Source organism: Crinia signifera, chromosome 6 (assembly GCF_055691185.1).
Source record: "Crinia signifera chromosome 6, ASM5569118v1, whole genome shotgun sequence".
In the NCBI taxonomy this organism is placed as follows: domain Eukaryota; kingdom Metazoa; phylum Chordata; class Amphibia; order Anura; family Myobatrachidae; genus Crinia; species Crinia signifera.
This window is the reverse complement of record NC_139222.1, coordinates 60325023-60347848: the sequence shown is the minus strand read 5'-3', so window position 1 is coordinate 60347848 and position 22826 is coordinate 60325023. Positions and strand designations below refer to the sequence as shown.

General features: G+C 39.6%; 41 non-coding genes and 8 pseudogenes across 41 annotated transcripts; all 49 read right to left on the bottom strand.

Annotated features, from left to right (window-relative positions):
• Positions 1-230: 230 nt before the first annotated feature.
• Positions 231-349, bottom strand: LOC146013502 (5S ribosomal RNA). Its single transcript, XR_014446478.1, has one exon. It is a non-coding gene; the product is annotated as a 5S ribosomal RNA (ribosomal RNA).
• Positions 350-696: 347 nt separating this feature from the next.
• LOC146013501 (5S ribosomal RNA) lies at positions 697-815 on the bottom strand. The gene has a single exon (XR_014446477.1). It is a non-coding gene; the product is annotated as a 5S ribosomal RNA (ribosomal RNA).
• Positions 816-1159: 344 nt separating this feature from the next.
• Positions 1160-1278, bottom strand: LOC146016646 (5S ribosomal RNA). Its single transcript, XR_014449530.1, has one exon. It is a non-coding gene; the product is annotated as a 5S ribosomal RNA (ribosomal RNA).
• Positions 1279-1623: 345 nt separating this feature from the next.
• On the bottom strand, positions 1624-1742 carry LOC146013500 (5S ribosomal RNA). Its single transcript, XR_014446476.1, has one exon. It is a non-coding gene; the product is annotated as a 5S ribosomal RNA (ribosomal RNA).
• A 345-nt stretch (positions 1743-2087) lies between these two features.
• On the bottom strand, positions 2088-2206 carry LOC146013499 (5S ribosomal RNA). Its single transcript, XR_014446475.1, has one exon. It is a non-coding gene; the product is annotated as a 5S ribosomal RNA (ribosomal RNA).
• Positions 2207-2551: 345 nt separating this feature from the next.
• Positions 2552-2670, bottom strand: LOC146010989 (5S ribosomal RNA; annotated as a pseudogene).
• A 345-nt stretch (positions 2671-3015) lies between these two features.
• On the bottom strand, positions 3016-3134 carry LOC146015914 (5S ribosomal RNA). Its single transcript, XR_014448821.1, has one exon. It is a non-coding gene; the product is annotated as a 5S ribosomal RNA (ribosomal RNA).
• Positions 3135-3479: 345 nt separating this feature from the next.
• LOC146016602 (5S ribosomal RNA) lies at positions 3480-3598 on the bottom strand. The gene has a single exon (XR_014449488.1). It is a non-coding gene; the product is annotated as a 5S ribosomal RNA (ribosomal RNA).
• A 345-nt stretch (positions 3599-3943) lies between these two features.
• LOC146016601 (5S ribosomal RNA) lies at positions 3944-4062 on the bottom strand. Its single transcript, XR_014449487.1, has one exon. It is a non-coding gene; the product is annotated as a 5S ribosomal RNA (ribosomal RNA).
• A 345-nt stretch (positions 4063-4407) lies between these two features.
• LOC146016198 (5S ribosomal RNA) lies at positions 4408-4526 on the bottom strand. The gene has a single exon (XR_014449095.1). It is a non-coding gene; the product is annotated as a 5S ribosomal RNA (ribosomal RNA).
• Positions 4527-4871: 345 nt separating this feature from the next.
• LOC146013498 (5S ribosomal RNA) lies at positions 4872-4990 on the bottom strand. Its single transcript, XR_014446474.1, has one exon. It is a non-coding gene; the product is annotated as a 5S ribosomal RNA (ribosomal RNA).
• A 345-nt stretch (positions 4991-5335) lies between these two features.
• On the bottom strand, positions 5336-5454 carry LOC146014985 (5S ribosomal RNA). The gene has a single exon (XR_014447922.1). It is a non-coding gene; the product is annotated as a 5S ribosomal RNA (ribosomal RNA).
• A 345-nt stretch (positions 5455-5799) lies between these two features.
• Positions 5800-5918, bottom strand: LOC146016197 (5S ribosomal RNA). The gene has a single exon (XR_014449094.1). It is a non-coding gene; the product is annotated as a 5S ribosomal RNA (ribosomal RNA).
• A 345-nt stretch (positions 5919-6263) lies between these two features.
• LOC146016864 (5S ribosomal RNA) lies at positions 6264-6382 on the bottom strand. The gene has a single exon (XR_014449746.1). It is a non-coding gene; the product is annotated as a 5S ribosomal RNA (ribosomal RNA).
• A 345-nt stretch (positions 6383-6727) lies between these two features.
• LOC146014984 (5S ribosomal RNA) lies at positions 6728-6846 on the bottom strand. The gene has a single exon (XR_014447921.1). It is a non-coding gene; the product is annotated as a 5S ribosomal RNA (ribosomal RNA).
• Positions 6847-7191: 345 nt separating this feature from the next.
• Positions 7192-7310, bottom strand: LOC146017313 (5S ribosomal RNA). The gene has a single exon (XR_014450191.1). It is a non-coding gene; the product is annotated as a 5S ribosomal RNA (ribosomal RNA).
• Positions 7311-7655: 345 nt separating this feature from the next.
• On the bottom strand, positions 7656-7774 carry LOC146010586 (5S ribosomal RNA; annotated as a pseudogene).
• A 345-nt stretch (positions 7775-8119) lies between these two features.
• LOC146011049 (5S ribosomal RNA) lies at positions 8120-8238 on the bottom strand (annotated as a pseudogene).
• Positions 8239-8583: 345 nt separating this feature from the next.
• On the bottom strand, positions 8584-8702 carry LOC146016600 (5S ribosomal RNA). The gene has a single exon (XR_014449486.1). It is a non-coding gene; the product is annotated as a 5S ribosomal RNA (ribosomal RNA).
• A 346-nt stretch (positions 8703-9048) lies between these two features.
• Positions 9049-9167, bottom strand: LOC146016196 (5S ribosomal RNA). The gene has a single exon (XR_014449093.1). It is a non-coding gene; the product is annotated as a 5S ribosomal RNA (ribosomal RNA).
• A 345-nt stretch (positions 9168-9512) lies between these two features.
• On the bottom strand, positions 9513-9631 carry LOC146015848 (5S ribosomal RNA). The gene has a single exon (XR_014448756.1). It is a non-coding gene; the product is annotated as a 5S ribosomal RNA (ribosomal RNA).
• Positions 9632-9976: 345 nt separating this feature from the next.
• Positions 9977-10095, bottom strand: LOC146016638 (5S ribosomal RNA). The gene has a single exon (XR_014449522.1). It is a non-coding gene; the product is annotated as a 5S ribosomal RNA (ribosomal RNA).
• A 345-nt stretch (positions 10096-10440) lies between these two features.
• LOC146014200 (5S ribosomal RNA) lies at positions 10441-10559 on the bottom strand. Its single transcript, XR_014447152.1, has one exon. It is a non-coding gene; the product is annotated as a 5S ribosomal RNA (ribosomal RNA).
• Positions 10560-10904: 345 nt separating this feature from the next.
• On the bottom strand, positions 10905-11023 carry LOC146016863 (5S ribosomal RNA). The gene has a single exon (XR_014449745.1). It is a non-coding gene; the product is annotated as a 5S ribosomal RNA (ribosomal RNA).
• Positions 11024-11368: 345 nt separating this feature from the next.
• Positions 11369-11487, bottom strand: LOC146017449 (5S ribosomal RNA). The gene has a single exon (XR_014450320.1). It is a non-coding gene; the product is annotated as a 5S ribosomal RNA (ribosomal RNA).
• A 345-nt stretch (positions 11488-11832) lies between these two features.
• Positions 11833-11951, bottom strand: LOC146017312 (5S ribosomal RNA). The gene has a single exon (XR_014450190.1). It is a non-coding gene; the product is annotated as a 5S ribosomal RNA (ribosomal RNA).
• Positions 11952-12296: 345 nt separating this feature from the next.
• LOC146010244 (5S ribosomal RNA) lies at positions 12297-12415 on the bottom strand. The gene has a single exon (XR_014444760.1). It is a non-coding gene; the product is annotated as a 5S ribosomal RNA (ribosomal RNA).
• Positions 12416-12760: 345 nt separating this feature from the next.
• LOC146011048 (5S ribosomal RNA) lies at positions 12761-12879 on the bottom strand (annotated as a pseudogene).
• Positions 12880-13224: 345 nt separating this feature from the next.
• On the bottom strand, positions 13225-13343 carry LOC146013496 (5S ribosomal RNA). The gene has a single exon (XR_014446471.1). It is a non-coding gene; the product is annotated as a 5S ribosomal RNA (ribosomal RNA).
• Positions 13344-13688: 345 nt separating this feature from the next.
• LOC146014983 (5S ribosomal RNA) lies at positions 13689-13807 on the bottom strand. Its single transcript, XR_014447920.1, has one exon. It is a non-coding gene; the product is annotated as a 5S ribosomal RNA (ribosomal RNA).
• Positions 13808-14152: 345 nt separating this feature from the next.
• Positions 14153-14271, bottom strand: LOC146013495 (5S ribosomal RNA). The gene has a single exon (XR_014446470.1). It is a non-coding gene; the product is annotated as a 5S ribosomal RNA (ribosomal RNA).
• A 345-nt stretch (positions 14272-14616) lies between these two features.
• LOC146017513 (5S ribosomal RNA) lies at positions 14617-14735 on the bottom strand. Its single transcript, XR_014450382.1, has one exon. It is a non-coding gene; the product is annotated as a 5S ribosomal RNA (ribosomal RNA).
• Positions 14736-15080: 345 nt separating this feature from the next.
• On the bottom strand, positions 15081-15199 carry LOC146010364 (5S ribosomal RNA; annotated as a pseudogene).
• A 345-nt stretch (positions 15200-15544) lies between these two features.
• LOC146013494 (5S ribosomal RNA) lies at positions 15545-15663 on the bottom strand. Its single transcript, XR_014446469.1, has one exon. It is a non-coding gene; the product is annotated as a 5S ribosomal RNA (ribosomal RNA).
• A 345-nt stretch (positions 15664-16008) lies between these two features.
• Positions 16009-16127, bottom strand: LOC146013493 (5S ribosomal RNA). Its single transcript, XR_014446468.1, has one exon. It is a non-coding gene; the product is annotated as a 5S ribosomal RNA (ribosomal RNA).
• Positions 16128-16472: 345 nt separating this feature from the next.
• LOC146014982 (5S ribosomal RNA) lies at positions 16473-16591 on the bottom strand. Its single transcript, XR_014447919.1, has one exon. It is a non-coding gene; the product is annotated as a 5S ribosomal RNA (ribosomal RNA).
• A 345-nt stretch (positions 16592-16936) lies between these two features.
• LOC146011521 (5S ribosomal RNA) lies at positions 16937-17045 on the bottom strand (annotated as a pseudogene).
• A 346-nt stretch (positions 17046-17391) lies between these two features.
• Positions 17392-17510, bottom strand: LOC146017629 (5S ribosomal RNA). The gene has a single exon (XR_014450495.1). It is a non-coding gene; the product is annotated as a 5S ribosomal RNA (ribosomal RNA).
• Positions 17511-17855: 345 nt separating this feature from the next.
• On the bottom strand, positions 17856-17974 carry LOC146013492 (5S ribosomal RNA). Its single transcript, XR_014446467.1, has one exon. It is a non-coding gene; the product is annotated as a 5S ribosomal RNA (ribosomal RNA).
• Positions 17975-18316: 342 nt separating this feature from the next.
• Positions 18317-18435, bottom strand: LOC146016922 (5S ribosomal RNA). The gene has a single exon (XR_014449801.1). It is a non-coding gene; the product is annotated as a 5S ribosomal RNA (ribosomal RNA).
• Positions 18436-18780: 345 nt separating this feature from the next.
• On the bottom strand, positions 18781-18899 carry LOC146017532 (5S ribosomal RNA). Its single transcript, XR_014450401.1, has one exon. It is a non-coding gene; the product is annotated as a 5S ribosomal RNA (ribosomal RNA).
• Positions 18900-19244: 345 nt separating this feature from the next.
• On the bottom strand, positions 19245-19363 carry LOC146010644 (5S ribosomal RNA; annotated as a pseudogene).
• A 345-nt stretch (positions 19364-19708) lies between these two features.
• LOC146012901 (5S ribosomal RNA) lies at positions 19709-19827 on the bottom strand. The gene has a single exon (XR_014445895.1). It is a non-coding gene; the product is annotated as a 5S ribosomal RNA (ribosomal RNA).
• A 345-nt stretch (positions 19828-20172) lies between these two features.
• On the bottom strand, positions 20173-20291 carry LOC146017343 (5S ribosomal RNA). Its single transcript, XR_014450219.1, has one exon. It is a non-coding gene; the product is annotated as a 5S ribosomal RNA (ribosomal RNA).
• A 346-nt stretch (positions 20292-20637) lies between these two features.
• Positions 20638-20756, bottom strand: LOC146010616 (5S ribosomal RNA; annotated as a pseudogene).
• A 345-nt stretch (positions 20757-21101) lies between these two features.
• LOC146013491 (5S ribosomal RNA) lies at positions 21102-21220 on the bottom strand. The gene has a single exon (XR_014446466.1). It is a non-coding gene; the product is annotated as a 5S ribosomal RNA (ribosomal RNA).
• A 345-nt stretch (positions 21221-21565) lies between these two features.
• LOC146017628 (5S ribosomal RNA) lies at positions 21566-21684 on the bottom strand. The gene has a single exon (XR_014450494.1). It is a non-coding gene; the product is annotated as a 5S ribosomal RNA (ribosomal RNA).
• Positions 21685-22029: 345 nt separating this feature from the next.
• LOC146013895 (5S ribosomal RNA) lies at positions 22030-22148 on the bottom strand. Its single transcript, XR_014446859.1, has one exon. It is a non-coding gene; the product is annotated as a 5S ribosomal RNA (ribosomal RNA).
• Positions 22149-22491: 343 nt separating this feature from the next.
• Positions 22492-22610, bottom strand: LOC146016921 (5S ribosomal RNA). The gene has a single exon (XR_014449800.1). It is a non-coding gene; the product is annotated as a 5S ribosomal RNA (ribosomal RNA).
• Positions 22611-22826: the final 216 nt, after the last annotated feature.

Below are 22826 nucleotides of genomic sequence, written 5' to 3'. Positions count from 1 at the left end.
CCTACAGGACATGATATTAGCAGGTGGTCTTAAATTAAACTACTAAAGAGGCTCAACACTGTTTAGCTGCCAAAAGCAGTTGGAATTGGGCCAAAACAGTGTGGTAAGTCTTTAGGTGATGGCTATTGTGTCTGTTTGACCTCTTCCAAATGTCTGTACTGGCAATAAAAAGAAAAAGTTTCCAATTTAAATAGCTAGAGAATAAAAACAATTTGCCTGTAATGTGAAAAAACCTACAGCACCTGGTGTTCCCATGTGGTCTCCCACCCAAGTACTAACCAGGCCCAACACTGCTTAGCTTCCAAGATCAGACGAGATTGGGCCTATCCAATGTGGTATGGCTGTAGGTGAGATACAGGCACTTTTTTGCCCTCTTCTACTTCTATCACCAGGTAAGCTAATAAAAAAGTTTCCTAACTGTATTGGCTTACTAAAAAAAAAATCATGTGTTGATAATGTAAAAAGACCTACTTGACATGATATTAGCAGGGAGTCTTAAATTAAACTACTAAAGAGGCTCAACACTGTTTAGCTGCCAAAAGCAGTTGGAGTTGGGCCTAAACAGTGTGGTAAGTCTTTAGGTGATGGCTATTGTGTCTGTTTGACCTCTTCCAAATGTCTGTGCTGGCAATAAAAAGAAAAAGTTTCCAATTTAAATAGCTAGAGAATAAAACCAATTTGCCTGTAATGTGAAAAAACCTACAGCACCTGGTGTTCCCATGTGGTCTCCCACCCAAGTACTAACCAGGCCCAACACTGCTTAGCTTCCAAGATCAGACGAGATTGGGCCTATCCAATGTGGTATGGCTGTAGGTGAGATACAGGCACTTTTTTGCCCTCTTCTACTTCTATCACCAGGTAAGCTAATATAAAAGTTTCCTAACTGTATTGGCTTAGTGAAAAAAATCATGTGTTGGTAATGTAAAAAGACCTACAGGACATGATATTAGCAGGGGGTCTTAAATTAAACTACTAAAGAGGCTCAACACTGTTTAGCTGCCAAAAGCAGTTGGAATTGGGCCTAAACAGTGTGGTAAGTCTTTAGGTGATGGCTATTGTGTCTGTTTGACCTCTTCCAAATGTCTGTACTGGCAATAAAAAGAAAAAGTTTCCAATTTAAATAGTTAGAGAATAAATCAATTTGCCTGTAATGTGAAAAAACCTGCAGCACCTGGTGTTCCCATGTGGTCTCCCACCCAAGTACTAACCAGGCCCAACACTGCTTAGCTTCCAAGATCAGACGAGATTGGGCCTATCCAATGTGGTATGGCTGTAGATGAGATACAGGCACTTTTTTGCCCTCTTCTACTTCTATCACCAGGTAAGCTAATACAAAAGTTTTCTAACTGTATTGGCTTACTGAAAAAAATCATGTGTTGGTAATGTAAAAAGACCTACAGTACATGATATTAGCAGGGGGTCTTAAATTAAACTACTAAAGAGGATCAACACTGTTTAGCTGCCAAAAGCAGTTGGAATTGGGCCTAAACAGTGTGGTAAGTCTTTAGGTGATGGCTATTGTGTCTGTTTGACCTCTTCCAAATGTCTGTGCTGGCAATAAAAAGAAAAAGTTTCCAATTTAAATAGCTAGAGAATAAAAACAATTTGCCTGTAATGTGAAAAAACCTACAGCACCTGGTGTTCCCATGTGGTCTCCCACCCAAGTACTAACCAGGCCCAACACTGCTTAGCTTCCAAGATCAGACGAGATTGGGCCTATCCAATGTGGTATGGCTGTAGGTGAGATACAGGCACTTTTTTGCCCTCTTCTACTTCTATCACCAGGTAAGCTAATAAAAAAGTTTCCTAACTGTATTGGCTTAGTGAAAAAAATCATGTGTTGGTAATGTAAAAAGACCTACAGGACATGATATTAGCAGGGGGTCTTAAATTAAACTACTAAAGAGGCTCAACACTGTTTAGCTGCCAAAAGCAGTTGGAATTGGGCCTAAACAGTGTGGTAAGTCTTTAGGTGATGGCTATTGTGTCTGTTTGACCTCTTCCAAATGTCTGTACTGGCAATAAAAAGAAAAAGTTTCCAATTTAAATAGCTAGAGAATAAAAACAATTTGCCTGTAATGTGAAAAAACCTACAGCACCTGGTGTTCCCATGTGGTCTCCCACCCAAGTACTAACCAGGCCCAACACTGCTTAGCTTCCAAGATCAGACGAGATTGGGCCTATCCAATGTGGTATGGCTGTAGGTGAGATACAGGCACTTTTTTGCCCTCTTCTACTTCTATCACCAGGTAAGCTAATACAAAAGTTTCCTAACTGTATTGGCTTACTGAAAAAAATCATGTGTTGGTAATGTAAAAAGACCTACAGTACATGATATTAGCAGGGGGTCTTAAATTAAACTACTAAAGAGGATCAACACTGTTTAGCTGCCAAAAGCAGTTGGAATTGGGCCTAAACAGTGTGGTAAGTCTTTAGGTGATGGCTATTGTGTCTGTTTGACCTCTTCCAAATGTCTGTACTGGCAATAAAAAGAAAAAGTTTCCAATTTAAATAGCTAGAGAATAAAAACAATTTGCCAGTAATGTGAAAAAACCTACAGCACCTGGTGTTCCCATGTTGTCTCCCACCCAAGCACTAACCAGGCCCAACACTGCTTAGCTTCCAAGATCAGACGAGATTGGGCCTATCCAATGTGGTATGGCTGTAGGTGAGTTAAATGCACTTTTTTGCCCGCTTCTACTTCTATCACCAGGTAAGCTAATACAAAAGTTTCCTAACTGTATTGGCTTACTGAAAAAAATCATGTGTTGGTAATGTAAAAAGACCTACAGGACATGATATTAGCAGGGGGTCTTAAATTAAACTACTAAAGAGGCTCAACACTGTTTAGCTGCCAAAAGCAGTTGGAATTGGGCCTAAACAGTGTGGTAAGTCTTTAGGTGATGGCTATTGTGTCTGTTTGACCTCTTCCAAATGTCTGTGCTGGCAATAAAAAGAAAAAGTTTCCTATTTAAATAGCTAGAGAATAAAAACAATTTGCCAGTAATGTGAAAAAACCTACAGCACCTGGTGTTCCCATGTGGTCTCCCACCCAAGTACTAACCAGGCCCAACACTGCTTAGCTTCCAAGATCAGACAAGATTGGGCCTATCCAATGTGGTATGGCTGTAGGTGAGTTAAAGGCACTTTTTTGCCCTCTTCTACTTCTATCACCAGGTAAGCTAATACAAAAGTTTCCTAACTGTATTGGGTTACTGAAAAAAATCATGTGTTGGTAATGTAAAAAGACCTACAGGACATGATATTAGCAGGGGGTCTTAAATTAAACTACAAAAGAGGCTCAACACTGTTTAGCTGCCAAAAGCAGTTGGAATTGAGCCTAAACAGTGTGGTAAGTCTTTAGGTGATGGCTATTGTGTCTGTTTGACCTCTTCCAAATGTCTGTGCTGGCAATAAAAAGAAAAAGTTTCCAATATAAATAGCTAGAGAATAAAAACAATTTGCCTGTAATGTGAAAAAACCTACAGCACCTGGTGTTCCCATGTGGTCTCCCACCCAAGTACTAACCAGGCCCAACACTGCTTAGCTTCCAAGAACAGACGAGATTGGGCTTATCCAATGTAGTATGGCTGTAGGTGAAATATAGGCACTTTTTTGCCCTCTTCTACTTCTATCACCAGGTAAGCTAATACAAAAGTTTCCTAACTGTATTGGCTTACTGAAAAAAATCATGTGTTGGTAATGTAAAAAGACCTACAGGACATGATATTAGCAGGGGGTCTTAAATTAAACTACAAAAGAGGCTCAACACTGTTTAGCTGCCAAAAGCAGTTGGAATTGAGCCTAAACAGTGTGGTAAGTCTTTAGGTGATGGCTATTGTGTCTGTTTGACCTCTTCCAAATGTCTGTGCTGGCAATAAAAAGAAAAAGTTTCCAATATAAATAGCTAGAGAATAAAAACAATTTGCCTGTAATGTGAAAAAACCTACAGCACCTGGTGTTCCCATGTGGTCTCCCACCCAAGTACTAACCAGGCCCAACACTGCTTAGCTTCCAAGAACAGACGAGATTGGGCTTATCCAATGTAGTATGGCTGTAGGTGAAATATAGGCACTTTTTTGCCCTCTTCTACTTCTATCACCAGGTAAGCTAATAAAAAAGTTTCCTAACTGTATTGGCTTACTTAAAAAAATCATGTGTTGGTAATGTAAAAAGACCTACAGGACATGATATTAGCAGGGGGTCTTAAATTAAACTACTAAAGAGGCTCAACACTGTTTAGCTGCCAAAAGCAGTTGGAATTGGGCCTAAACAGTGTGGTAAGTATTTAGGTGATGGTTATTGTGTTTGTTTGACCTCTTCCAAATGTCTGTACTGGCAATAAAAAGAAAAAGTTTCCAATTTAAATAGCTAGAGAATAAAAACAATTTGCCTGTAATGTGAAAAAACCTACAGCACCTGGTGTTCCCATGTGGTCTCCCACCCAAGTACTAACCAGGCCCAACACTGCTTAGCTTCCAAGATCAGACGAGATTGGGCCTATCCAATGTGGTATGTCTGTAGGTGAGATACAGGCACTTTTTTGCCCTCTTCTACTTCTATCACCAGGTAAGCTAATAAAAAAGTTTCCTAACTGTATTGGCTTACTGAAAAAAATCATGTGTTGGTAATGTAAAAAGACCTACAGGACATGATATTAGCAGGGGGTCTTAAATTAAACTACTAAAGAGGCTCAACACTGTTTAGCTGCCAAAAGCAGTTGGAATTGGGCCTAAACAGTGTGGTAAGTCTTTAGGTGATGGCTATTGTGTCTGTTTGACCTCTTCCAAATGTCTGTGCTGGCAATAAAAAGAAAAAGTTTCCTATTTAAATAGCTAGAGAATAAAAACAATTTGCCAGTAATGTGAAAAAACCTACAGCACCTGGTGTTCCCATGTGGTCTCCCACCCAAGTACTAACCAGGCCCAACACTGCTTAGCTTCCAAGATCAGACGAGATTGGGCCTATCCAATGTGGTATGGCTGTAGGTGAGTTAAAGGCACTTTTTTGCCCTCTTCTACTTCTATCACCAGGTAAGCTAATACAAAAGTTTCCTAACTGTATTGGCTTACTGAAAAAAATCATGTGTTGGTAATGTAAAAAGACCTACAGGACATGATATTAGCAGGGGGTCTTAAATTAAACTACAAAAGAGGCTCAACACTGTTTAGCTGCCAAAAGCAGTTGGAATTGAGCCTAAACAGTGTGGTAAGTCTTTAGGTGATGGCTATTGTGTCTGTTTGACCTCTTCCAAATGTCTGTGCTGGCAATAAAAAGAAAAAGTTTCCAATATAAATAGCTAGAGAATAAAAACAATTTGCCTGTAATGTGAAAAAACCTACAGCACCTGGTGTTCCCATGTGGTCTCCCACCCAAGTACTAACCAGGCCCAACACTGCTTAGCTTCCAAGAACAGACGAGATTGGGCTTATCCAATGTGGTATGGCTGTAGGTGAAATACAGGCACTTTTTTGCCCTCTTCTACTTCTATCACCAGGTAAGCTAATAAAAAAGTTTCCTAACTGTATTGGCTTACTGAAAAAAATCATGTGTTGGTAATGTAAAAAGACCTACAGGACATGATATTAGCAGGGGGTCTTAAATTAAACTACTAAACAGGCTCAACACTGTTTAGCTGCCAAAAGCAGTTGGAATTGGGCCTAAACAGTGTGGTAAGTATTTAGGTGATGGTTATTGTGTCTGTTTGACCTCTTCCAAATGTCTGTACTGGCAATAAAAAGAAAAAGTTTCCAATTTAAATAGCTAGAGAATAAAAACAATTTGCCTGTAATGTGAAAAAACCTACAGCACCTGGTGTTCCCATGTGGTCTCCCACCCAAGTACTAACCAGGCCCAACACTGCTTAGCTTCCAAGATCAGACGAGATTGGGCCTATCCAATGTGGTATGTCTGTAGGTGAGATACAGGCACTTTTTTGCCCTCTTCTACTTCTATCACCAGGTAAGCTAATAAAAAAGTTTCCTAACTGTATTGGCTTACTGAAAAAAATCATGTGTTGGTAATGTAAAAAGACCTACAGGACATGATATTAGCAGGGGGTCTTAAATTAAACTACTAAAGAGGCTCAACACTGTTTAGCTGCCAAAAGCAGTTGGAATTGGGCCTAAACAGTGTGGTAAGTCTTTAGGTGATGGCTATTGTGTCTGTTTGACCTCTTCCAAATGTCTGTGCTGGCAATAAAAAGAAAAAGTTTCCTATTTAAATAGCTAGAGAATAAAAACAATTTGCCAGTAATGTGAAAAAACCTAGAGCACCTGGTGTTCCCATGTGGTCTCCCACCCAAGTACTAACCAGGCCCAACACTGCTTAGCTTCCAAGATCAGACGAGATTGGGCCTATCCAATGTGGTATGGCTGTAGGTGAGTTAAACTCACTTTTTTGCCCTCTTCTACTTCTATCACCAGGTAAGCTAATACAAAAGTTTCCTAACTGTATTGGCTTACTGAAAAAAATCATGTGTTGGTAATGTAAAAAGACCTACAGGACATGATATTAGCAGGGGGTCTTAAATTAAACTACAAAAGAGGCTCAACACTGTTTAGCTGCCAAAAGCAGTTGGAATTGAGCCTAAACAGTGTGGTAAGTCTTTAGGTGATGGCTAGTGTGTCTGTTTGACCTCTTCCAAATGTCTGTGCTGGCAATAAAAAGAAAAAGTTTCCAATATAAATAGCTAGAGAATAAAAACAATTTGCCTGTAATGTGAAAAAACCTACAGCACCTGGTGTTCCCATGTGGTCTCCCACCCAAGTACTAACCAGGCCCAACACTGCTTAGCTTCCAAGAACAGACGAGATTGGGCTTATCCAATGTGGTATGGCTGTAGGTGAAGTACAGGCACTTTTTTGCCCTCTTCTACTTCTATCACCAGGTAAGCTAATAAAAAAGTTTCCTAACTGTATTGGCTTACTGAAAAAAATCATGTGTTGGTAATGTAAAAAGACCTACAGGACATGATATTAGCAGGGGGTCTTAAATTAAACTACTAAAAAGGCTCAACACTGTTTAGCTGACAAAAGCAGTTGGAATTGGGCCTAAACAGTGTGGTAAGTATTTAGGTGATGGTTATTGTGTCTGTTTGACCTCTTCCAAATGTCTGTACTGGCAATAAAAAGAAAAAGTTTCCAATTTAAATAGCTAGAGAATAAAAACAATTTGCCTGTAATGTGAAAAAACCTACAGCACCTGGTGTTCCCATGTGGTCTCCCACCCAAGTACTAACCAGGCCCAACACTGCTTAGCTTCCAAGATCAGACGAGATTAGGCCTATCCAATGTGGTATGTCTGTAGGTGAGATACAGGCACTTTTTTGCCCTCTTCTACTTCTATCACCAGGTAAACTAATAAAAAAGTTTCCTAACTGTATTGGCTTACTGAAAAAAATCATGTGTTGGTAATGTAAAAAGACCTACAGGACATGATATTAGCAGGGGGTCTTAAATTAAACTACTAAAGAGGCTCAACACTGTTTAGCTGCCAAAATCAGTTGGAATTGAGCCTAAACAGTGTGGTAAGTCTTTAGGTGATGGCTATTGTGTCTGTTTGACCTCTTCCAAATGTCTGTGCTGGCAATAAAATGAAAAAGTTTCCAATATAAATAGCTAGAGAATAAAAACAATTTGCCTGTAATGTGAAAAAACCTACAGCACTTGGTGTTCCCATGTGGTCTCCCACCTAAGTACTAACCAGGCCCAACAATGCTTAGCTTCCAAGAACAGACGAGATTGGGCTTATCCAATGTGGTATGGCTGTAGGTGAAATACAGGCACTTTTTTGCCCTCTTCTACTTCTATCACCAGGTAAGCTAATAAAAAAGTTTCCTAACTGTATTGGCTTACTGAAAAAAATCATGTGTTGGTAATGTAAAAAGACCTACAGGACATGATATTAGCAGGGGGTCTTAAATTAAACTAATAAACAGGCTCAACACTGTTTAGCTGCCAAAAGCAGTTGGAATTGGGCCTAAACAGTGTGGTAAGTATTTAGGTGATGGTTATTGTGTCTGTTTGACCTCTTCCAAATGTCTGTACTGGCAATAAAAAGAAAAAGTTTCCAATTTAAATAGCTAGAGAATAAAAACAATTTGCCTGTAATGTGAAAAAACCTACAGCACCTGGTGTTCCCATGTGGTCTCCCACCCAAGTTCTAACCAGGCCCAACACTGCTTAGCTTCCAAGATCAGACGAGATTGGGCCTATCCAATGTGGTATGTCTGTAGGTGAGATACAGGCACTTTTTTGCCCTCTTCTACTTCTATCACCAGGTAAGCTAATAAAAAAGTTTCCTAACTGTATTGGCTTACTGAAAAAAATCATGTGTTGGTAATGTAAAAAGACCTACAGGACATGATATTAGCAGGGGGTCTTAAATTAAACTACAAAAGAGGCTCAACACTGTTTAGCTGCCAAAAGCAGTTGGAATTGAGCCAAAACAGTGTGGTAAGTCTTTAGGTGATGGCTATTGTGTCTGTTTGACCTCTTCCAAATGTCTGTGCTGGCAATAAAAAGAAAAAGTTTCCAATATAAATAGCTAGAGAATAAAAACAATTTGCCTGTAATGTGAAAAAACCTACAGCACCTGGTGTTCCCATGTGGTCTCCCACCCAAGTACTAACCAGGCCCAACACTGCTTAGCTTCCAAGAACAGACGAGATTGGGCTTATCCAATGTAGTATGGCTGTAGGTGAAATATAGGCACTTTTTTGCCCTCTTCTACTTCTATCACCAGGTAAGCTAATAAAAAAGTTTCCTAACTGTATTGGCTTACTTAAAAAAAATCATGTGTTGGTAATGTAAAAAGACCTACAGGACATGATATTAGCAGGGGGTCTTAAATTAAACTACTAAACAGGCTCAACACTGTTTAGCTGCCAAAAGCAGTTGGAATTGGGCCTAAACAGTGTGGTAAGTATTTAGGTGATGGTTATTGTGTTTGTTTGACCTCTTCCAAATGTCTGTACTGGCAATAAAAAGAAAAAGTTTCCAATTTAAATAGCTAGAGAATAAAAACAATTTGCCTGTAATGTGAAAAAACCTACAGCACCTGGTGTTCCCATGTGGTCTCCCACCCAAGTACTAACCAGGCCCAACACTGCTTAGCTTCCAAGATCAGACGAGATTGGGCCTATCCAATGTGGTATGTCTGTAGGTGAGATACAGGCACTTTTTTGCCCTCTTCTACTTCTATCACCAGGTAAGCTAATAAAAAAGTTTCCTTACTGTATTGGCTTACTGAAAAAAATCATGTGTTGGTAATGTAAAAAGACCTACAGGACATGATATTAGCAGGGGGTCTTAAATTAAACTACTAAAGAGGCTCAACACTGTTTAGCTGCCAAAAGCAGTTGGAATTGGGCCTAAACAGTGTGGTAAGTCTTTAGGTGATGGCTATTGTGTCTGTTTGACCTCTTCCAAATGTCTGTGCTGGCAATAAAAAGAAAAAGTTTCCTATTTAAATAGCTAGAGAATAAAAACAATTTGCCAGTAATGTGAAAAAACCTACAGCACCTGGTGTTCCCATGTGGTCTCCCACCCAAGTATTAACCAGGCCCAACACTGCTTAGCTTCCAAGATCAGACGAGATTGGGCCTATCCAATGTGGTATGGCTGTAGGTGAGTTAAAGGCACTTTTTTGCCCTCTTCTACTTCTATCACTAGGTAAGCTAATACAAAAGTTTCCTAACTGTATTGGCTTACTGAAAAAAATCATGTGTTGGTAATGTAAAAAGACCTACAGGACATGATATTAGCAGGGGGTCTTAAATTAAACTACAAAAGAGGCTCAACACTGTTTAGCTGCCAAAAGCAGTTGGAATTGAGCCTAAACAGTGTGGTAAGTCTTTAGGTGATGGCTATTGTGTCTGTTTGACCTCTTCCAAATGTCTGTGCTGGCAATAAAAAGAAAAAGTTTCCAATATAAATAGCTAGAGAATAAAAACAATTTGCCTGTAATGTGAAAAAACCTACAGCACCTGGTGTTCCCATGTGGTCTCCCACCCAAGTACTAACCAGGCCCAACACTGCTTAGCTTCCAAGAACAGACGAGATTGGGCTTATCCAATGTGGTATAACTGTAGGTGAAATACAGGCACTTTTTTGCCCTCTTCTACTTCTATCACCAGGTAAGCTAATAAAAAAGTTTCCTAACTGTATTGGCTTACTGAAAAAAATCATGTGTTGGTAATGTAAAAAGACCTACAGGACATGATATTAGCAGGGGGTCTTAAATTAAACTACTAAACAGGCTCAACACTGTTTAGCTGCCAAAAGCAGTTGGAATTGGGCCTAAACAGTGTGGTAAGTATTTAGGTGATGGTTATTGTGTCTGTTTGACCTCTTCCAAATGTCTGTACTGGCAATAAAAAGAAAAAGTTTCCAATTTAAATAGCTAGAGAATAAAAACAATTTGCCTGTAATGTGAAAAAACCTACAGCACCTGGTGTTCCCATGTGGTCTCCCACCCAAGTACTAACCAGGCCCAACACTGCTTAGCTTCCAAGATCAGACGAGATTGGGCATATCCAATGTGGTATGTCTGTAGGTGAGATACAGGCACTTTTTTGCCCTCTTCTACTTCTATCACCAGGTAAGCTAATAAAAAAGTTTCCTAACTGTATTGGCTTACTGAAAAAAATCATGTGTTGGTAATGTAAAAAGACCTACAGGACATGATATTAGCAGGGGGTCTTAAATTAAACTACTAAAGAGGCTCAACACTGTTTAGCTGCCAAAAGCAGTTGGAATTGGGCCTAAACAGTGTGGTAAGTCTTTAGGTGATGGCTATTGTGTCTGTTTGACCTCTTCCAAATGTCTGTGCTGGCAATAAAAAGAAAAAGTTTCCTATTTAAATAGCTAGAGAATAAAAACAATTTGCCAGTAATGTGAAAAAACCTAGAGCACCTGGTGTTCCCATGTGGTCTCCCACCCAAGTACTAACCAGGCCCAACACTGCTTAGCTTCCAAGATCAGACGAGATTGGGCCTATCCAATGTGGTATGGCTGTAGGTGAGTTAAACTCACTTTTTTGCCCTCTTCTACTTCTATCACCAGGTAAGCTAATACAAAAGTTTCCTAACTGTATTGGCTTACTGAAAAAAATCATGTGTTGGTAATGTAAAAAGACCTACAGGACATGATATTAGCAGGGGGTCTTAAATTAAACTACAAAAGAGGCTCAACACTGTTTAGCTGCCAAAAGCAGTTGGAATTGAGCCTAAACAGTGTGGTAAGTCTTTAGGTGATGGCTAGTGTGTCTGTTTGACCTCTTCCAAATGTCTGTGCTGGCAATAAAAAGAAAAACTTTCCAATATAAATAGCTAGAGAATAAAAACAATTTGCCTGTAATGTGAAAAAACCTACAGCACCTCGTGTTCCCATGTGGTCTCCCACCCAAGTACTAACCAGGCCCAACACTGCTTAGCTTCCAAGAACAGACGAGATTGGGCTTATCCAATGTGGTATGGCTGTAGGTGAAATACAGGCACTTTTTTGCCCTCTTCTACTTCTATCACCAGGTAAGCTAATAAAAAAGTTTCCTAACTGTATTGGATTACTGAAAAAAATCATGTGTTGGTAATGTAAAAAGACCTACAGGACATGATATTAGCAGGGGGTCTTAAATTAAACTACTAAAAAGGCTCAACACTGTTTAGCTGACAAAAGCAGTTGGAATTGGGCCTAAACAGTGTGGTAAGTATTTAGGTGATGGTTATTGTGTCTGTTTGACCTCTTCCAAATGTCTGTACTGGCAATAAAAAGAAAAAGTTTCCAATTTAAATAGCTAGAGAATAAAAACAATTTGCCTGTAATGTGAAAAAACCTACAGCACCTGGTGTTCCCATGTGGTCTCCCACCCAAGTACTAACCAGGCCCAACACTGCTTAGCTTCCAAGATCAGACGAGATTAGGCCTATCCAATGTGGTATGTCTGTAGGTGAGATACAGGCACTTTTTTGCCCTCTTCTACTTCTATCACCAGGTAAGCTAATAAAAAAGTTTCCTAACTGTATTGGCTTACTGAAAAAAATCATGTGTTGGTAATGTAAAAAGACCTACAGGACATGATATTAGCAGGGGGTCTTAAATTAAACTACTAAAGAGGCTCAACACTGTTTAGCTGCCAAAATCAGTTGGAATTGAGCCTAAACAGTGTGGTAAGTCTTTAGGTGATGGCTATTGTGTCTGTTTGACCTCTTCCAAATGTCTGTGCTGGCAATAAAATGAAAAAGTTTCCAATATAAATAGCTAGAGAATAAAAACAATTTGCCTGTAATGTGAAAAAACCTACAGCACTTGGTGTTCCCATGTGGTCTCCCACCCAAGTACTAACCAGGCCCAACAATGCTTAGCTTCCAAGAACAGACGAGATTGGGCTTATCCAATGTGGTATGGCTGTAGGTGAAATACAGGCACTTTTTTGCCCTCTTCTACTTCTATCACCAGGTAAGCTAATAAAAAAGTTTCCTAACTGTATTGGCTTACTGAAAAAAATCATGTGTTGGTAATGTAAAAAGACCTACAGGACATGATATTAGCAGGGGGTCTTAAATTAAACTACTAAACAGGCTCAACACTGTTTAGCTGCCAAAAGCAGTTGGAATTGGGCCTAAACAGTGTGGTAAGTATTTAGGTGATGGTTATTGTGTCTGTTTGACCTCTTCCAAATGTCTGTACTGGCAATAAAAAGAAAAAGTTTCCAATTTAAATAGCTAGAGAATAAAAACAATTTGCCTGTAATGTGAAAAAACCTACAGCACCTGGTGTTCCCATGTGGTCTCCCACCCAAGTTCTAACCAGGCCCAACACTGCTTAGCTTCCAAGATCAGACGAGATTGGGCCTATCCAATGTGGTATGTCTGTAGGTGAGATACAGGCACTTTTTTGCCCTCTTCTACTTCTATCACCAGGTAAGCTAATAAAAAAGTTTCCTAACTGTATTGGCTTACTGAAAAAAATCATGTGTTGGTAATGTAAAAAGACCTACAGGACATGATATTAGCAGGGGGTCTTAAATTAAACTACTAAAGAGGCTCAACACTGTTTAGCTGCCAAAAGCAGTTGGAATTGGGCCTAAACAGTGTGGTAAGTCTTTAGGTGATGGCTATTGTGTCTGTTTGACCTCTTCCAAATGTCTGTGCTGGCAATAAAAAGAAAAAGTTTCCTATTTAAATAGCTAGAGAATAAAAACAATTTGCCAGTAATGTGAAAAAACCTACAGCACCTGGTGTTCCCATGTGGTCTCCCACCCAAGTACTAACCAGGCCCAACACTGCTTAGCTTCCAAGATCAGACGAGATTGGGCCTATCCAATGTGGTATGGCTGTAGGTGAGTTAAACTCACTTTTTTGCCCTCTTCTACTTCTATCACCAGGTAAGCTAATACAAAAGTTTCCTAACTGTATTGGCTTACTGAAAAAAATCATGTGTTGGTAATGTAAAAAGACCTACAGGACATGATATTAGCAGGGGGTCTTAAATTAAACTACAAAAGAGGCTCAACACTGTTTAGCTGCCAAAAGCAGTTGGAATTGAGCCTAAACAGTGTGGTAAGTCTTTAGGTGATGGCTATTGTGTCTGTTTGACCTCTTCCAAATGTCTGTGCTGGCAATAAAAAGAAAAAGTTTCCAATATAAATAGCTAGAGAATAAAAACAATTTGCCTGTAATGTGAAAAAACCTACAGCACCTGGTGTTCCCATGTGGTCTCCCACCCAAGTACTAACCAGGCCCAACACTGCTTAGCTTCCAAGAACAGACGAGATTGGGCTTATCCAATGTGGTATGGCTGTAGGTGAAATACAGGCACTTTTTTGCCCTCTTCTACTTCTATCACCAGGTAAGCTAATAAAAAAGTTTCCTAACTGTATTGGCTTACTGAAAAAAATCATGTGTTGGTAATGTAAAAAGACCTACAGGACATGATATTAGCAGGGGGTCTTAAATTAAACTACTAAAGAGGCTCAACACTGTTTAGCTGCCAAAAGCAGTTGGAATTGGGCCTAAACAGTGTGGTAAGTCTTTAGGTGATGGCTATTGTGTCTGTTTGACCTCTTCCAAATGTCTGTACTGGCAATAAAAAGAAAAAGTTTCCAATTTAAATAGCTAGAGAATAAAAACAATTTGCCTGTAATGTGAAAAAACCTACAGCACCTGGTGTTCCCATGTGGTCTCCCACCCAAGTACTAACCAGGCCCAACACTGCTTAGCTTCCAAGATCAGACGAGATTGGGCCTATCCAATGTGGTATGGCTGTAGGTGAGATACAGGCACTTTTTTGCCCTCTTCTACTTCTATCACCAGGTAAGCTAATAAAAAAGTTTCCTAACTGTATTGGCTTACTGAAAAAAATCATGTGTTGGTAATGTAAAAAGACCTACAGGACATGATATTAGCAGGGGGTCTTAAATTAAACTACTAAAGAGGCTCAACACTGTTTAGCTGCCAAAAGCAGTTGGAATTGGGCCTAAACAGTGTGGTAAGTCTTTAGGTGATGGCTATTGTGTCTGTTTGACCTCTTCCAAATGTCTGTACTGGCAATAAAAAGAAAAAGTTTCCAATTTAAATAGCTAGAGAATAAAAACAATTTGCCTGTAATGTGAAAAAACCTACAGCACCTGGTGTTCACATGTGGTCTCCCACCCAAGTACTAACCAGGCCAAACACTGCTTAGCTTCCAAGATCAGACGAGATTGGGCCTATCCAATGTGGTATGGCTGTAGGTGAGATACAGGCACTTTTTTGCCCTCTTCTACTTCTATCACCAGGTAAGCTAATAAAAAAGTTTCCTAACTGTATTGGCTTACTGAAAAAAATCATGTGTTGGTAATGTAAAAAGACCTACAGGACATGATATTAGCAGGGGGTCTTAAATTAAACTACTAAAGAGGCTCAACACTGTTTAGCTGCCAAAAGCAGTTGGAATTGAGCCTAAACAGTGTGGTAAGTCTTTAGGTGATGGCTATTGTGTCTGTTTGACCTCTTCCAAATGTCTGTGCTGGCAATAAAAAGAAAAAGTTTCCAATTTAAATAGCTAGAGAATAAAAACAATTTGCCAGTAATGTGAAAAAACCTACAGCACCTGGTGTTCCCAGGTGGTCTCCCACACAAGTACTAACCAGGCCCAACACTGCTTAGCTTCCAAGATCAGGCGAGATTGGGCCTATCCAATGTAGTATGGCTGTAGGTGAGATAAAGGCACTTTTTTGCCCTCTTCTACTTCTATCACCAGGTAAGCTAATAAAAAAGTTTCCTAACTGTATTGGCTTACTGAAAAAAATCATGTGTTGGTAATGTAAAAAGACCTACAGGACATGATATTAGCAGGGGGTCCTAAATTAAACTACTAAACAGGCTCAACACTGTTTAGCTGCCAAAAGCAGTTGGAATTGGGCCTAAACAGTGTGGTAAGTCTTTAGGTGATGGCTATTGTGTCTGTTTGACCTCTTCCAAATGTCTGTACTGGCAATAAAAAGAAAAAGTTTCCAATTTAAATAGCTAGAGAATAAAAACAATTTGCCTGTAATGTGAAAAAACCTACAGCACCTGGTGTTCCCATGTGGTCTCCCACCCAAGTACTAACCAGGCCCAACACTGCTTAGCTTCCAAGATCAGACGAGATTGGGCCTATCCAATGTGGTATGGCTGTAGGTGAGATGCAGGCACTTTTTTGCCCTCTTCTACTTCTATCACCAGATAAGCTAATAAAAAAGTTTCCTAACTGTATTGGCTTACTGAAAAAAATCATGTGTTGGTAATGTAAAAAGACCTACAGGACATGATATTAGCAGGGAGTCTTAAATTAAACTACTAAAGAGGCCCAACACTGTTTAGCTGCCAAAAGCAGTTGGAATTGGGCCTAAACAGTGTGGTAAGTCTTTAGGTGATTGCTATTGTGTCTGTTTGACCTCTTCCAAATGTCTGTGCTGGCAATAAAAAGATAAAGTTTCCTATTTAAATAGCTAGAGAATAAAAACAATTTGCCAGTAATGTGAAAAAACCTACAGCACCTGGTGTTCCCATGTGGTCTCCCACCCAAGTACTAACCAGGCCCAACACTGCTTAGCTTCCAAGATCAGACGAGATTGGGCCTATCCAATGTGGTATGGCTGTAGGTGAGTTAAAGGCACTTTTTTGCCCTCTTCTACTTCTATCACCAGGTAAGCTAATACAAAAGTTTCCTAACTGTATTGGCTTACTGAAAAAAATCATGTGTTGGTAATGTAAAAAGACCTACAGGACATGATATTAGCAGGGGGTCTTAAATTAAGCTACTAAAGAGGCTCAACACTGTTTAGCTGCCAAAAGCAGTTGGAATTGGGCCTAAACAGTGTGGTAAGTCTTTAGGTGATGGCTATTGTGTCTGTTTGACCTCTTCCAAATGTCTGTGCTGGCAATAAAAAGAAAAAGTTTCCTATTTAAATAGCTAGAGAATAAAAACAATTTGCCTGTAATGTGAAAAAACCTACAGCACCTGGTGTTCCCATGTGGTCTCCCACCCAAGTACTAACCAGGCCCAACACTGCTTAGCTTCCAAGAACAGACGAGATTGGGCTTATCCAATGTGGTATGGCTGTAGGTGAAATAAAGGCACTTTTTTGCCCTTTTCTACTTCTATCACCAGGTAAGCTAATAAAAAAGTTTCCTAACTGTATTGGCTTACTGAAAAAAATCATGGGTTGGTAATGTAAAAAGAAGTACAGGACATGATATTAGCAGGGGGTCTTAAATTAAACTACTAAAGAGGCTCAACACTGTTTAGCTGCCAAAAGCAGTTGGAATTGGGCCTAAACAGTGTGGTAAGTCTTTAGGTGATGGCTATTGTGTCTGTTTGACCTCTTCCAAATGTCTGTGCTGGCAATAAAAAGAAAAAGTTTCCTATTTAAATAGCTAGAGAATAAAAACAATTTGCCAGTAATGTGAAAAAACCTACAGCACCTGGTGTTCCCAGGTGGTCTCCCACCCAAGTACTAACCAGGCCCAACACTGCTTCGTTTCCAAGATCAGGCCTATCCAATGTGGTATGGCTGTAGGTGAAATACAGGCACTTTTTTGCCCACTTCTACTTCTATCACCAGGTAAGCTAATAAAAAAGTTTCCTAACTGTATTGGCTTACTTAAAAAAAATCATGTGTTGGTAATGTAAAAAGTCCTACAGGACATGATATTAGCAGGGGGTCTTAAATTAAACTACTAAACAGGCTCAACACTGTTTAGCTGCCAAAAGCAGTTGGAATTGGGCCTAAACAGTGTGGTAAGTCTTTAGGTGATGGCTATTGTGTCTGTTTGACCTCTTCCAAATGTCTGTACTGGCAATAAAAAGAAAAAGTTTCCAATTTAAATAGCTAGAGAATAAAAACAATTTGCCTGTAATGTGAAAAAACCTACAGCACCTGGTGTTCCCATGTGGTCTCCCACCCAAGTACTAACTAGGCCCAACACTGCTTAGCTTCCAAGATCAGACGAGATTGGGCCTATCCAATGTGGTATGACTGTAGTTGAGATACAGGCACTTTTTTGCCCTCTTCTACTTCTATCACAAGGTAAGCTAATAAAAAAGTTTCCTAACTGTATTGGCTTACTGAAAAAAATCATGTGTTGGTAATGTAAAAAGACCTACAGGACATGATATTAGCAGGGGGTTTTAAATTAAACTACAAAAGAGGCTCAACACTGTTTAGCTGCCAAAAGCAGTTGGAATTGGGCCTAAACAGTGTGGTAAGTCTTTAGGTGATGGCTATTATGTCTGTTTGACCTCTTCCAAATGTCTGTACTGGCAATAAAAAGAAAAGGTTTCCAATTTAAATAGCTAGAGAATAAAAACAATTTGCCAGTAATGTGAAAAAACCTACAGCACCTGGTGTTCCCATGTGGTCTCCCACCCAAGTACTAACCAGGCCCAACACTGCTTAGCTTCCAAGATCAGACGAGATTGGGCCTATCCAATGTGGTATGGCTGTAGGTGAGATACAGTCACTTTTTTGCCCTCTTCTACTATCACCAGGTAAGCTAATACAAAAGTTTCCTAACTGTATTGGCTTACTGAAAAAAATCATGTGTTGGTAATGTAAAAAGACCTACAGGACATGATATTAGCAGGGGCTCTTAAATTAAACTACAAAAGAGGCTCAACACTGTTTAGCTGCCAAAAGCAGTTGGAATTGAGCCGAAACAGTGTGGTAAGTCTTTAGGTGATGGCTAGTGTGTCTGTTGGACCTCTTCCAAATATCTGTACTGGCAATAAAAAGAAAAAGTTTTCAATTTAAATAGCTAGAGAATAAAAACAATTTGCCTGTAATGTGAAAAAACCTACAGCACCTGGTGTTCCCATGTGGTCTCCCACCCAAGTACTAACCAGGCCCAACACTTCTTAGCTTCCAAGATCAGATGAGATTGGGCCTATCCAATGTGGTATGGCTGTAGTTGAGACACAGGCACTTTTTTGCCCTCTTCTACTTCTATCACCAGGTAAGCTAATAAAAAAGTTTCCTAACTGTATTGGCTTACTGAAAAAAATCATGTGTTGGTAATGTAAAAAGACCTACAGGACATGATATTAGCAGGGGGTCTTAAATTAAACTACTAAAGAGGCTCGACACTGTTTAGCTGCCAAAAGCAGTTGGAATTGGGCCTAAACAGTTTGGTAAGTCTTTAGGTGATGGCTATTGTGTTTGTTTGACCTCTTCCAAATGTCTGTGCTGGCAATAAAAAGAAAAAGTTTCCAATTTAAATAGCTAGAGAATAAAAACAATTTGCCTGTAATGTGAAAAAACCTACAGCACCTGGTGTTCCCATGTGGTCTCCCACCCAAGTACTAACCAGACCCAACACTACTTAGCTTCCAAGATCAGATGAGATTGGGCCTATCCAATGTGGTATGGCTGTAGTTGAGATACAGGCACTTTTTTGCCCTCTTCTACTTCTATCACCAGGTAAGCTAATAAAAAAGTTTCCTAACTGTATTGGCTTACTGAAAAAAATCATGTGTTGGTAATGTAAAAAGACCTACAGGACATGATATTAGCAGGGGGTCTTAAATTAAACTACTAAACAGGCTCAACACTGTTTAGCTGCCAAAAGCAGTTGGAATTGGGCCTAAACAGTGTGGTAAGTATTTAGGTGATGGTTATTGTGTCTGTTTGACCTCTTCCAAATGTCTGTACTGGCAATAAAAAGAAAAAGTTTCCAATTTAAATAGCTAGAGAATAAAAACAATTTGCCTGTAATGTGAAAAAACCTACAGCACCTGGTGTTCCCATGTGGTCTCCCACCCAAGTACTAACCAGGCCCAACACTGCTCAGCTTCCAAGATCAGACGAGATTGGGCCTATCCAATGTGGTATGTCTGTAGGTGAGATACAGGCACTTTTTTGCCCTCTTCTACTTCTATCACCAGGTAAGCTAATAAAAAAGTTTCCTAACTGTATTGGCTTACTGAAAAAAATCATGTGTTGGTAATGTAAAAAGACCTACAGGACATGATATTAGCAGGGGGTCTTAAATTAAACTACTAAAGAGGCTCAACACTGTTTAGCTGCCAAAAGCAGTTGGAATTGGGCCTAAACAGTGTGGTAAGTCTTTAGGTGATGGCTATTGTGTCTGTTTGACCTCTTCCAAATGTCTGTGCTGGCAATAAAAAGAAAATGTTTCCTATTTAAATAGCTAGAGAATAAAAACAATTTGCCAGTAATGTGAAAAAACCTACAGCACCTGGTGTTCCCATGTGGTCTCCCACCCAAGTACTAACCAGGCCCAACACTGCTTAGCTTCCAAGATCAGATGAGATTGGGCCTATCCAATGTGGTATGGCTGTAGGTGAGTTAAACCCACTTTTTTGCCCTCTTCTACTTCTATCACCAGGTAAGCTAATACAAAAGTTTCCTAACTGTATTGGCTTACTGAAAAAAATCATGTGTTGGTAATGTAAAAAGACCTACAGGATATGATATTAGCAGGGGGTCTTAAATTAAACTACAAAAGAGGCTCAACACTGTTTAGCTGCCAAAAGCAGTTGGAATTGAGCCTAAACAGTGTGGTAAGTCTTTAGGTGATGGCTATTGTGTCTGTTTGACCTCTTCCAAATGTCTGTGCTGGCAATAAAAAGAAAAAGTTTCCAATATAAATAGCTAGAGAATAAAAACAATTTGCCTGTAATGTGAAAAAACCTACAGCACCTGGTGTTCCCATGTGGTCTCCCACCCAAGGACTAACCAGGCCCAACACTGCTTAGCTTCCAAGAACAGACGAGATTGGGCTTATCCAATGTGGTATGGCTGTAGGTGAAATACAGGCACTTTTTTGCCCTCTTCTACTTCTATCACCAGGTAAGCTAATAAAAAAGTTTCCTAACTGTATTGGCTTACTGAAAAAAATCATGTGTTGGTAATGTAAAAAGACCTACAGGACATGATATTAGCAGGGGGTCTTAAATTAAACTACTAAACAGGCTCAACACTGTTTAGCTGCCAAAAGCAGTTGGAATTGGGCCTAAACAGTGTGGTAAGTATTTAGGTGATGGTTATTGTGTCTGTTTGACCTCTTCCAAATGTCTGTACTGGCAATAAAAAGAAAAAGTTTCCAATTTAAATAGCTAGAGAATAAAAACAATTTGCCTGTAATGTAAAAAAAACCTACAGCACCTGGTGTTCCCATGTGGTCTCCCACCCAAGTACTAACCAGGCCCAACACTGCTTAGCTTCCAAGATCAGACGAGAATGGGCCTATCCAATGTGGTATGTCTGTAGGTGAGATACAGGCACTTTTTTGCCCTCTTCTACTTCTATCACCAGGTAAGCTAATAAAAAAGTTTCCTAACTGTATTGGCTTACTGAAAAAAATCATGTGTTGGTAATGTAAAAAGACCTACAGGACATGATATTAGCAGGGGGTCTTAAATTAAACTACTAAAGAGGCTCAACACTGTTTAGCTGCCAAAAGCAGTTGGAATTGGGCCTAAACAGTGTGGTAAGTCTTTAGGTGATGGCTATTGTGTCTGTTTGACCTCTTCCAAATGTCTGTACTGGCAATAAAAAGAAAAAGTTTCAAATTGAAATAGCTAGAGAATAAAAACAATTTGCCAGTAATGTGAAAAAACCTACAGCACCTGGTGTTCCCATGTGGTCTCCCACCCAAGTACTAACCAGGCCCAACACTGCTTAGCTTCCAAGATCAGACGAGATTGGGCCTATCCAATGTGGTATGGCTGTAGGTGAGTTAAAAGCACTTTTTTGCCCTCTTCTACTTCTATCACCAGGTAAGCTAATACAAAAGTTTCCTAACTGTATTGGCTTACTGAAAAAAATCATGTGTTGGTAATGTAAAAAGACCTACAGGACATGATATTAGCAGGGGGTCTTAAATTAAACTACAAAAGAGGCTCAACACTGTTTAGCTGCAAAAAGCAGTTGGAATTGAGCCTAAACAGTGTGGTAAGTCTTTAGGTGATGGCTATTGTGTCTGTTTGACCTCTTCCAAATGTCTGTACTGGCAATAAAAAGAAAAAGTTTCCAATTAAAATAGCTAGAGAATAAAAACAATTTGCCTGTAATGTGAAAAAACCTACAGCACCTGGTGTTCCCATGTGGTCTCCCACCCAAGTACTAACTAGGCCCAACACTGCTTAGCTTCCAAGATCAGACGAGATTGGGCCTATCCAATGTGGTATGACTGTAGTTGAGATACAGGCACTTTTTTGCCCTCTTCTACTTCTATCACAAGGTAAGCTAATAAAAAAGTTTCCTAACTGTATTGGCTTACTGAAAAAAATCATGTGTTGGTAATGTAAAAAGACCTACAGGACATGATATTAGCAGGGGGTTTTAAATTAAACTACAAAAGAGGCTCAACACTGTTTAGCTGCCAAAAGCAGTTGGAATTGGGCCTAAACAGTGTGGTAAGTCTTTAGGTGATGGCTATTATGTCTGTTTGACCTCTTCCAAATGTCTGTACTGGCAATAAAAAGAAAAGGTTTCCAATTTAAATAGCTAGAGAATAAAAACAATTTGCCAGTAATGTGAAAAAACCTACAGCACCTGGTGTTCCCATGTGGTCTCCCACCCAAGTACTAACCAGGCCCAACACTGCTTAGCTTCCAAGATCAGACGAGATTGGGCATATCCAATGTGGTATGGCTGTAGGTGAGATACAGTCACTTTTTTTGCCCTCTTCTACTATCACCAGGTAAGCTAATACAAAAGTTTCCTAACTGTATTGGCTTACTGAAAAAAATCATGTGTTGGTAATGTAAAAAGACCTACAGGACATGATATTAGCAGGGGGTCTTAAATTAAACTACAAAAGAGGCTCAACACTGTTTAGCTGCCAAAAGCAGTTGGAATTGAGCCGAAACAGTGTGGTAAGTCTTTAGGTGATGGCTAGTGTGTCTGTTGGACCTCTTCCAAATATCTGTACTGGCAATAAAAAGAAAAAGTTTTCAATTTAAATAGCTAGAGAATAAAAACAATTTGCCTGTAATGTGAAAAAACCTACAGCACCTGGTGTTCCCATGTGGTCTCCCACCCAAGTACTAACCAGGCCCAACACTTCTTAGCTTCCAAGATCAGATGAGATTGGGCCTATCCAATGTGGTATGGCTGTAGTTGAGACACAGGCACTTTTTTGCCCTCTTCTACTTCTATCACCAGGTAAGCTAATAAAAAAGTTTCCTAACTGTATTGGCTTACTGAAAAAAATCATGTGTTGGTAATGTAAAAAGACCTACAGGACATGATATTAGCAGGGGGTCTTAAATTAAACTACTAAAGAGGCTCAACACTGTTTAGCTGCCAAAAGCAGTTGGAATTGGGCCTAAACAGTT